The following is an 11519-nucleotide window of genomic DNA, read 5'->3' on the forward strand; positions in this document are numbered from 1 at the left end:
GTCACTGTGCGGGCTGTGAGAAGAAAGTGCTTGAAAAGGAGTTATCCCTAATTGGATTCTTCTATGTTTTGTTTTCTGTTTGCCCTGCTGCTCACCTTGCAAGGAAATCAAGTACCTAGTGTTACAGGAGCTGTCTTGGGACCATGAGGATGTAAGCCACAGGCTCCAGAGGAACCTGCAGAAAAGTCAAAATGATCCTGGCCTCCCCAGTAGCTTTTTTGTCTCCACTAGCCATGGATTTGTTATTTCCAGACTTCCTATTACAGGAGAAAAAAAATAAAACATTATTGGAGTAAGCAGCTTTGGATATTTCATTGTTTGTCAATTTAATAATTTTTTTGGTCGGGGGAGGGTTCTGCTCCTCCTGGTGTTTGCCGTCTCATACATACACTCAGTCCTTGGAAGGTTCTGTAACTGCCGTCTGTGGGGTTATTATCGGCTTATACTCAGAACTGTTGGAAATGGGTTTTTTTTTACATCTTTAAGCCATGTTTTAAAATTGTATTTCAAGTCTTTGACATACTTAAGTATTTAAGTTCTTGACTTGAAGTGTATCAGTTTTTACAAAAGCCCTAAGAAGCCAGTACCATCACTATCTCCCGCTGGCGAATGGAGAGTCAAAGGCACGCAGTCCAGGTTCCAGCCGGTCCTAGTGCTGGTGTTTGAATCCACGCTTCCTCTTGTGTTGGGCCCCGTTCTGTCTATGCCCCACATCTAGAGCAGCGAATTGGGATTTTTGCCCTCATGGTGCTTACATTCTGCTTAGGGTAAGGCGCCTGATAAACGAGTAACTAAATATATCGTATATCAAGTGGTGGTACATACAATAAAGGCAAAATTAAGCATGGCGCCCAGTGAGGGAACGCAGGGATTCAGCAGACCTGTCAGATGGGCAGGGAAAGAGCTAGCTCAGCCAAAGAGTTGAGCGTTTGAGCGGAGATGTCCGTGAACCTCGAGTGTGCCATATGTAATCGGGAAGAGCACCCTTGGCAGTTCATGGGCCGTGAGAAAGAAAACTCGGCCTGGGACCGCCGTGCAGTAGCAACGAGGCCAGTGTGGCTGGAGTGGAGGAAGCTTGGGAGTCACACAAGATGAGGCCAGAGCTGGGTCAGGATCCCGATCTTGTGGGTTTACTGGAAGGACTTTGCCTTTTATCCTCCATGTGGTAGGAAGTCAGTGGCGGGCTGTGAACAGAGGGGTGGTGACTGTCCAATTTCTGTTTGAATCGCTGGCTTCTGAGTTGACAGACTAAGGAAGGACAAAGTACAAACAAGCCTGCTAGCAAGCCGTTGGAGAATTACAGTTAGAGACACCAGGGGCCAGACTGGTGTTAGCAGGGGAGGTCTGAGAAGCACAGGGATGAAAGTAGCTGTAATTTTCACTACCAGACAGCAATCATTGATTCCCCGGCAGTGTACCTTTCTTCTCGCTGACATGACTTACAGTTAGTTGTTCCATTTTCCCCAGTTATGAACATGGCTGCTTTAAGAGATGGTGCGCAAACTCTGGAGCATTGGTGAGTTATCCCAGAAGTGAATTGCTGGCGTGAGGTCTGTGCATGTTCAGCTTAACGGTATTGATGGCAAAATCATGTCTGCAGTGGTCGTGTGTGTGTGTGTAAACGTTTAAAACAGGTTTGACTGAAAACACAAAAATGCTTTATTCACACACGTACAACTTAATTATTATGTGAACAAATCCATGTAATCAGCAGGCAAGAAGAAATAACTACCAGCATAGCTGACCTCCCTTTGCCTCATGCCCACAACAAACCCTGCCCTACTGTGCATGGGTAACCAGAATTCTGACTGTCCACACGGCGTGCGTTTTTTGTTCTTGTTTTGTTTTGTCTTTGAACTCAATACGGAGCCATATGCTATGTGTTCTTTTGTGTCAGTCAGACTTTGCCCGTTATTTCTGTGAAATTGATCCTTAGCATTTAGAGTATCTCTAGCTAGTATAGTTGTGTGTGTGTGTGTGTGTGTGTGTGCACGTTGCACACTGTTTGAATGTTCCACAATTTAAGCAGCTTGTGTCAGTTGACATTTCACTTTTCAGTTGGGGGCTGTTGTGAATAATGCTGCTACGGACATACTTCGGCGTTTCTGATAGTGCACAGGTGCATGTATATTTCTCTTGGGTGTATACCCTGGACTGAAATTGCTGGGTCTTACAAGGTGCATATGTTCATTTTTGTAGATGACGCCAAATTTCCAAAGTGGTTGTGCAAGGTCGTTTCCCAGCAAGCTATTTTGTAGAGTTGGATAAAATACTAAAGTTGCCTGCCTTTTTCTTACTGTGATTTATGTATTCTATTATGAGCCCTCTGGATGGGAGTCTTGCATGCTCTCTCCCACTCTGGCTTGTCTCCAGTGTTTTAAGTGGTGTCTTTGGCTGAAATGATTTCCTAATTTTAATTTTATGGTCAGCACGCTTCTGTTCTTGCATGAGAAATATTTGCCACCCAGAAGGCAAGAAGACATGCTATGATTTCTCCTACAAGTTGGTTTTGGCTTTGGTTTGGTTTTTGGCTTTAGTGTATACCTGTAGATCTATGTTTAGATCTATAGTCCGTGTGAAATTAATTGTTGTATGTACTGTGTGAGCTGTTAATCTTAGTTTTATTTTTTCCATATTGACCCAGCATTGTTTATACAAAAGTACATCTTTGCCCTAGGAATTGGAGATGTATCTTTGTCATATATTGAATTCCATATGTATCTGGTCTAATTCTGAGCTTTTTAGTCTACTGATTTATTTGTTTATGTCCCTTGCCACAGTGTTTAAATTATAAGAAGCTTTATAATAAGCTTTAATATTTGGAATGTCTAGTTCCCCCTCATATTATTCTTTTTCAGTGTCTTCCTAGGTATTCTTTTCTGTTTTTCTTTTAAGATTATTTTTTTCTCTTAAGTACCCTTTATAACCAACTTGGGGCTCAAATTACAACCCCGAGATCAAGAGTCACATGCCCAGCTGACTGAACCAGTGAGGCACTCTTGTTTCTTATATGCACTTTCCTATTATCTTGTTGAACTCTATTAAAATTAGCTTGTTGGTATTTTTATTGTCATTGCCTTGAATTTATAAGTTAACTTGAGGAGAACCAACAATTCTATATTGTAAAGTCATCTTATCCAAGAACAAAGGGTATCTCTCCATTTGTTCAGGTCTGTTTTAGTGTTTGTCTGGAATGTTAAAAAGTTTTCCATACACAAGTTTTATACATTCCTGTTACATTTTCTCTAAGTATTTAGTCATTTATTATAAATGAGCTTTTCTCCACCATTATGTTTTCTGTTCACAGTTTTTGTACATGAAAGCTACTAATTTTGTAACTTGCCAGTGCACTGAATTACTTTTTGAGTTAGTTGTATCACTGGTTTTCTGGGGTTTTCCAGGTACGCTGCCATATCACCTGCAAATTGAAATATCTTGTTTACCAGGTCTATACCTCTAATTGTTTTTGGTTGTCTAATTGCATTGGCTAGTAACCTCTAGTACAGTGACAAATAGTAGCAGAGATAGTGGGCATCCTTGCCTTTTTCTAGAGGAGGTTCTCCTGTTGTTTTCCCATTAATTAAGATAATGTCTTTTAGAACTAAGATATTATATTTATCATATTGAGAAGATATCCTATATTCTTGAATGTTTTGTCATGAGTGGGGGTTGAATTCTGTCAGTTTTTTTGAACATCTATGAAGAGGATCGTGATTCTTCTGACTTATTAATAAAGTATGTGATATTAATAAATATTTCAATATTCAACAAAATTGCATTCCTGGAGTGAATTTCACTTGTTCATGGTGTATTTTCTAAATGTGGTGCTGGATCCTTTTTGCTTGTATTTTGTTTAGAAGTTCTCATTGGTATTAATGTATGATAATTGGTCTGTACTCTGTACTATGTTTGGTTAGGTATAGTATTATACCTGCTTCATAAAAAGTATTGGGAATTTTTCCTTCTGAGTGCTCGAGGATAATTTTATATGGTATTAGGACAATGTGGGTTTTGGATGATTTGGTAGAATTCCCTTTGAAACCATCTGAGTCAAGTGCCTTTTAGTGGTATATTTCTTTAGGAATTTTCTTTTGTAGAAATTACTCTTTCTTGAGCTTTCTAACTTGAATGAGTTTTGGTAATCTGTATTTTCCTTGGAAATTGTCTATTTCATTTAGCATGGAGATCAGCAAAGTAGTTAATGATTTTTAAAATGTTTTCTGTTTCAGTGGTCATCATCTCTTTTTATATATTTACTTGCTCTTTTCCTGGGTCAAGTGAGCTATTGCTTTGTTTGCTTGTTTAAAAATGAAATTTTGACTAATTAGACCTATTATTTTTCTGTTTTCCTCATTACTTTCTGCTTTTATCTCCACTCCTTCCTTACACTTTGTTTTGGTTTATTTTTTCTTTTTTTGCTTTTTTTCTTAACCAGCAATTAATTTATTCTTAATCTTTCATTTTATTACATGCTTTCTGCACTGAATTTTCCTCTGATTACTGCTTTAAGTTGCATTCCATGGATTCTAATACATAGTTTCCATCATCACGTTTCTTTGAAATTCTGTAATTTCAGTTTATACTTCCTTTTTCATTCAGGAGTTAATAAGGGGTTTTTAAATTTCCCAATAGAATTTTTTTCATTTTTGTTCATGAATTATAGGTTTATTGAATGTTGAGTTTCTGCAGTTTGAATATAATAAGCCATAATAAGCCTAGATAGAGATGTGTTAGGCGGGGGGTGGGGGTGGGGGCTTGCATTAATCCTACTTTGATGATCCCTCAGTTTTCTGGATCTGTAGTTTGGTGTCTGTCACTAATTTGGAAAATTCTCATCTGTTATTACTTAAAATATTCTGTTTTTTCCTCTTATTCTCCCCCTACCTTGATATTCCATAACACATACCTTACACTTTTTGTAAATTGTCCCATGGTTCTTGGATATTTTGTCTTTCATCCTTTTTTCTCCCCCCTCTTTGTATTTCTGTTTTAGAAGTTTCTATTGAAACATCTTCAAGTTCACCAAGTCTTTTCTCAGCCAGGTCCAGTCTGCCACACCCATCAAGGACAGTTTTCACTTCGGTTGCTGTGTTTTTGCTTTCTGACATTTCCTCTTGATTCTCAAGAGTTTCTCATTTCTCAGCTTATGTTACTCATTTGTTCTTGCACATTTGCTTTTTCCATTAGAACACGAAGCAGGGGGGCGCCTGGGTGACTCAGTGGGTTAAGCCTCTGCCTTTGCCTCAGGTCATGGTCTCAGGGTCCTGGGATTGAGTCCTGCCTCGGGCTCTCTGCTCAGCAGGGAGCCTCCTTCCCCCCTCTCTCTGCCTGCCTCTCTGCCTACTTGTGATCTTTCTCTGTGTGTCAAATAAAATCTTAAAAAAAAAAAAAAAAAAACCACGTAGCATGTTAACTATAGTCCTTTTAGATTCCTGGTCTGACTCTTCCAAAATCTGCTATAACTGAATCTGGTTCCAATGCTTGCTTATTTCATGTTAGACTGTTCTTACTTTGCCTTTAACATGCCTTGCAGTTTTTGTTTTTTTGTTGTTTTTTTATTTTTAAGTTTGACATGATGTGGTAGGTTAAAGGATCAGTAGTAATAGCCCCTCAGTGTGTTTTAGTTTTTCTGGCTAGAGGTTAGCCTGTGTTTATGGGGTGCTGTAGCCATTGTGTGAGAGGCCACAGTTTTCTCTGGTGTCCCTCTTTCCTTTGGGTTCTAGAGATTCCTTAAATCTGGGCTAAGACTAGCAACTTTTTAAACTAGTCCTCTTCATACAGGAGCCTTCTCTTCATACAGGAGATCCATCTCATTCTTCAGTTACAAGCAACAGGAGTTCCTTTTTTTTTTTTTTTTTTTGTTTTTTAGCCCATTGCTACTTTTCTGAATTTAGGATAAAAGCTGATTTTTTTTTAAGCCTACCAATTACTCCTTGAGAATAAAATAAATAAATACACTTCCTAAAGACAAGTTCCAGCCTTGGGCCTTTGACAATTGTTTTGATTTAATATTTGTCATAATTGTTTTAAAAAGAGTTTCTCTACTTTATTGAAGAAGTGGCAGATTTGAATACTCTACCAGATAAACCTGCTGTCCTCTGCACACCACTGTGAGGTTGTCTTTTGCCTACAGAAGACACAGGTGAGAAGAGTGCTTACCTGCTAGAAACAAACCATTTATTTGTCAGGTGCTTACACTGCAGTGGATCAATTTGGCTGATGGTGCATGGCGAAGATGGGTGCATGGTCATGGGTTTGCGTCCTCCATTTGCCTTCCTGGAATCCCTGCAGCCTTCATTTCCACATGCAGTGCCTCCACGCAGGCAATTGTGTGAGCAGTGATGGCACTTGCATGTCTGTGAGCAGAGGTGCTCAACGTCCCAAAGGCCTCGGTGAAAGTTTTCCCAGGTTCATTAGTGAAGAGCAGTCATTGGCATTTGCTGGGTCGGGGGGAAGAAAAAAGGTGTACCCTAGAGGCCAGGCCCAGGAGGAGGAGAGCATTTTCTCTGCATTGATGAAAATGGGGCTGTGTAATTAGGAGCCTTGGGAATCTGGCACAGCTACACGGTCTGTGCAGTCCCACAATCACATCAATTACAGGAGGAGAAGGAAAACTCAATTCCCAGTGATACCTCAGTGGCCTGGAACTCTTGCATCTCCTTGCACTGCCCTGCTGTTGTCAGGACAAATGTCATCTCGCACATGATCTCTCTGGAGAGACCTTCTAATTACACTCTTACCCAGTCTTCATGTCTTACTCTAGCTTTCTGTCCTTTGGTTCTTTCCACTAGGAACCAGCTCTACCCTCTATTATTTTGGGAACTCCAGTCCAGTCAGGTCACCCTCTAGGGAGCCAGCGAGTATCACTGAAGTGCCCTACACTGAATTCGACTTCGAGAAGAGGGGCAGTAAGACCAGGTACCATCTTCAAGGGAATAGTGGTCTAGAAGGAGAGACATGTAAACAGTACAATCGAGAGTGTAGGCAATTAGTCCATTCGGGAAGTCCCAAGGAGGGTATATTGGCAATCAACGAAAACCAGATAGGGGTGATGCAAGCTAAGTGTAGATGGCTTACGTATGCTGTTCATGATCAGAATTGAAGAAACACGCCAGTCTTGGGTGCAAAGGCACAAAAGTCACATTCTTTGACAGGTAACAGGATTCTCTTTGAAATAGTAGATAAAGCTGAAGGGGCAACATAGGATAGATTATATAATACACAACATATGCATCAACATTTTTTTAAAGATTTTACTTATTTTTCAGAGCACAAGCAGGGAGGAGCAGGCAGAGGGAGAAGCAGGCTCCCCACTGAGCAGGGAGCCCAGTGCAGTACTCGATCCCAGAACCCTGGGATCAGGACCTGGGCCAAAGGCAGACATTTAAACAGCTGAGTCACTGAGGTGTCCCATCTATCAACACTTTTTTTTAAAGATTTTATTTATTTATTTGACAGAGATCACAAGCAGGCAAAGAAGCAGAGAGGCAGGGGGAAGCAGGCTCCCTGATGAGCAGAGAGCCCGATGTGGGGCTTGATCCCAGGACCCTGAGATCATGACCTGAGCCGAAGGCAGAGGCTTTAACGCACTGAGCCACCCAGGCGCCCCCCCACCATCTATCAACATTTTATTTATCAGCCTCAAATGTTAATTGGAAGTTGGTGGAAATCCAGTGCTATTTGAGGAGATTTGCTGTTTGGAAAGGTAACTTGGCCCGTTAGGACAATGTATTTATATTTGCTGCATAATAAACTATCCAGAATGGTGGCTTAAAACCACCACCATATGGTTTATTGTTGATTGACAGTTTGCGCTGTGCTTGGCAAGGCTCCCTCGTGTCTGCCATGGGCTGGCTGCCAGTTTGTCTGGCCAGCACCTTCACTCAAGAGCTCCTCCTCCTACAGTCCAGATAACGCCTGTACCTGCCCTGCCAGAGCATTCCAGAAGATTAAGCCCCCCCCCCACCCTGTGCAATTTTTCGGTCAAGTCCCTGTTTGTGTCCTCTTTGCCTGCACCCCATGGATGAGTGCAATCACGTGGCTGGGCCCAGAGTTATCTACTATTTCACAGAAGGGGTGTGGGTCCAGGAAAGGGAAGAAATGGTGGCCATTTCTGGAGTCCCCACAGGACCAAATGAGAGGACACCTGGGTGGCTTAGGCAGTTAAATGTCTGCCTTCAGCTTGGGTCATGATCCCAGGGTTCTGAGGTCGAGTCCTGAGGGCGGGCTCCCTGCTCAGCAGGGAATCTACGTCTCCCCCTTGCTCGGTCTCTCTTTCTCTCTCTCGTTCTCTCTTTCTCTCTCTTGCTCTCCCAAATAAGTAAAATCTTAAAAAAAAAAAAAAGTCCAAATGAGAGAACAGCTTTATAGAGCTATAACTGACATCTAATGAATTGCACACACTTAAACAATTTAAGTTTTCGCTTACCAAACAAGTTGGAATGTTTTTCCTGTGTCCAGAGCTCACGGTGGAGGTTCTCATGCTCTCTGGTGGAACATGCAGAGATCTGAGCAGGCACTTGTCTGAGGGGCCTTAGAGTTAACGTGGCATACAGGCTTGGAAACAAAGTACGCTGAAATGGGAGAAAATTCGGCTCACCAGTGAGAAGCTGATCACCCCAGGAGACCAAAGCCTTTGTACAGCTGCTAAGACCCCAGTAATAAGCAGCTTTTATCTGAAGGGCCTCAAAAACTATAAATCTGGCTAATTCTCTTAGCTTTTGTGTACTACTGGAGCAGAGTAAATCCTACAAGCTCTAATCACTGGCTTCATGTTTCTGTGCCTTGATGTCTTGATGTAGGCAAGTGGAAGCAGCACTTTCCAGCCAGGTTCTACCTGAGTCCCACCATTGCTTTGTGTTTTTAGAGACATTTGAGCCTTTATTAATGTGTTTTTAGAGACATTTGAGCCTTTTCTGGGCATTGGAAATGATAGGTGTTGTCTATGGATGGCATCCTATCTGATTGGTTAATAGAAGTCCCTTTTCAGTAGAGAAGTATGACTCCGTTGGATGACAGTGGCCTTTGATCCTATGTGTTTTCTTTTACTGGTTGTGTCTCCAGTGGTTTACAATGGGATTTATGGTAAGTTTAGGCAATAGTCCTTGACGGAGTTGGGATTCCCCGCTAGATGGGACAAGAGGGTGAGGTTCCATATCCTTGAGACAAGGCCATAGAGACTCAGCCAACTCTGTCCAAAAGAACCTCTTAGTCCTTCATCTGGTGGGAGAAAGTGCGCCTTATAGGCTATTGGGAATTACTTCCTGCCTCAGACCTAAGGAGGACAGAGCTCCTCCAAGAAGGGAGGTCAGCAGGTGGAGAGATGTCTTTCTCCAAAGGAATCCACTTGGAGACAGAATTCATAGGAATGTCTCACCTCAGAGATCAGCAGAGGACATTTTCAGATAATATAGTTACAGAGATTACTGTGAATCAGCAGTCCGTGCTGCTGCTCCCTGCTTTGCAAAGTGGAGATAATCGCAGCATCTGCTTCCTTAAGGTGGTTGTGAAGATGAACTGAGTTAACACATGTAGGTGCCTGGACTAATGGCCAGTCATACCGTGAGCACAAAACAGTCAATCTAACAGGTATTTTCTTAGGATGTTCCACACACTTGGCATTGGTGTTCAAGCAGATAATAAAAGACAAGGTTCTTTTCCCTGGGGTTTTGAGACCGCTGAAAGTGTTCATCTGTTTACTCAATGAATGTGCACTGGTGCTTCCGTTCCTGACCTGTGGCCTCCTGCACGCAAAGACTCTTGAATAGAGGCCAGTATCCTGGATTCATTCTATTCTGGGACTTAGGAAAACTAGGATCTTCCCCCTTGCTTCATACTTCTTTCATTTTTCCTTTCCTTGACTCCTTTGTTTCATGGCAGACCAGGTGGTTCTCATCCAGGAGGGATTTTGCTCGTGGGGACATTTAGCAGTGTCTGGAGACATTTCTTATCTTTATGACTAGGGTTGGGGAGGATGCCACTAGCATCTAGTGTACAGAGGCCACAGATGCTGCAAAACATCCTACAACACATAGGACAGCCTCCACCACAAGGACCCATCTGGACCCAAATATCAACAGTCCCCAGGTTGAAAAACTCTGTGGTAGAGTAATAATTTCCATACTAGGCACTAAATGGGAGACAGAAGACAATCAGATAGTGTTCCAGGCTCATTAGGATGGTCCTGTCCTCTTGGCTTCATCTAATTCTGCCCAGGTCACCAGGGAAGAAGTTTCATGGAAAGGTTGGAAGCTAAGACCTTATTGCACTGAATAAAGTGATTTTGTTTCTGAGGGTGGCCAGGGAGAGGGGGTAGGGAGAGGGTGGTGAAGTTATGGACATTGGGGAAGGTATGTGCTATGGTGAGTGCTGTGAAATGTGTAAACCTGGTGATTCACAGACCTGTACCCTCTGGGGCTAATAATATGTTAATAAATAAACATAATAATATGTTAATAAAAAATAAAAAATTATAAAGAAATAAAATAAAATAAAGTGACTTTGTTTGAGAGAGTCAGTTTGCAGCACACCCTCGGGCACCTGCTGGGAAGAATGCAGCTGGGCATAGTTTTCCAGGTTACAGGATCCAAGCCAATAGATCTACCTTTTTGGCACTAGATGGGGAGTCAAATAAATCAATGGTGTTCATAAATATGGTGCCCACTACTTTGTGAGAATCTCTATGTGAGACAACTAACACTAGTTTTCTGTAATCACCCCAACAGTTATTTACAGATGAAGAATTTAAGGCTGCTTAGAGATAGTAAATATCCTAGTAAATGGTGAAGTTAGGATTCAGACATTGGAATCTGCCTGAGGCCAAATCTAGTGATCACCAAGAGGGTTCAACGGTCCTCAAATCAATGTAAGACATTTTTTGTTCTCAGTTAAGAAGACTCTACCCATTCTACCCAATCTGTCTCAACCAGTAAAAAGGATGCTTTGCCCTCTCAGTTCCCTGTTGTGGGGAATCTCTATCTGGGGCCATTTCTTGGTTTAATCCTAAACTCTAGGTTCAGGAAAGTCCTCTCCTGGTTTGTACAGATCTGGCCTCCAGCATGTGCTCCTGGGGCTGCTTAGAGAGCTCAGCTTTGAACAGGGCCCCTCCCCTATGTGGCTCCCTTGGTGCCCTGAGTCAGCTCTGGAGAGGCACTCAGCTCCATCTAATTTACCATAGCCTGTTCAATCCCCTCTAGCCAGTTTTTCCAAACCTGTCCTGCTGGTAATGGAGATCCTTCCCCTGTGCTGTCCCCCTCGCTCCATGGCAGTATAAGCTATTGTAGTTAATAGGGTGTTCAAAAGCTCTGCACCTTTTTGTGGCCAATATAGAGTTTGGTGGCCCTCATGGATCATGATGGCTGACATGTACTGAGTGTTTATACCAGACACTGTTCTGAGCACTCTTAAGTGTAACATTTAGTCCCCACCAGAGCTCTTCAGGAAATATATTGTCATCATTATTACAGATAAAGACATAGAGGCACAGAGATGTAACTTGTGTAAGATCACACCATTGTGAA

Source organism: Lontra canadensis, unplaced genomic scaffold (genome assembly GCF_010015895.1).
Source record: "Lontra canadensis isolate GAN:19392208 unplaced genomic scaffold, GSC_riverotter_1.0 scaffold88, whole genome shotgun sequence".
Taxonomy (NCBI): Eukaryota; Metazoa; Chordata; class Mammalia; order Carnivora; family Mustelidae; genus Lontra; species Lontra canadensis.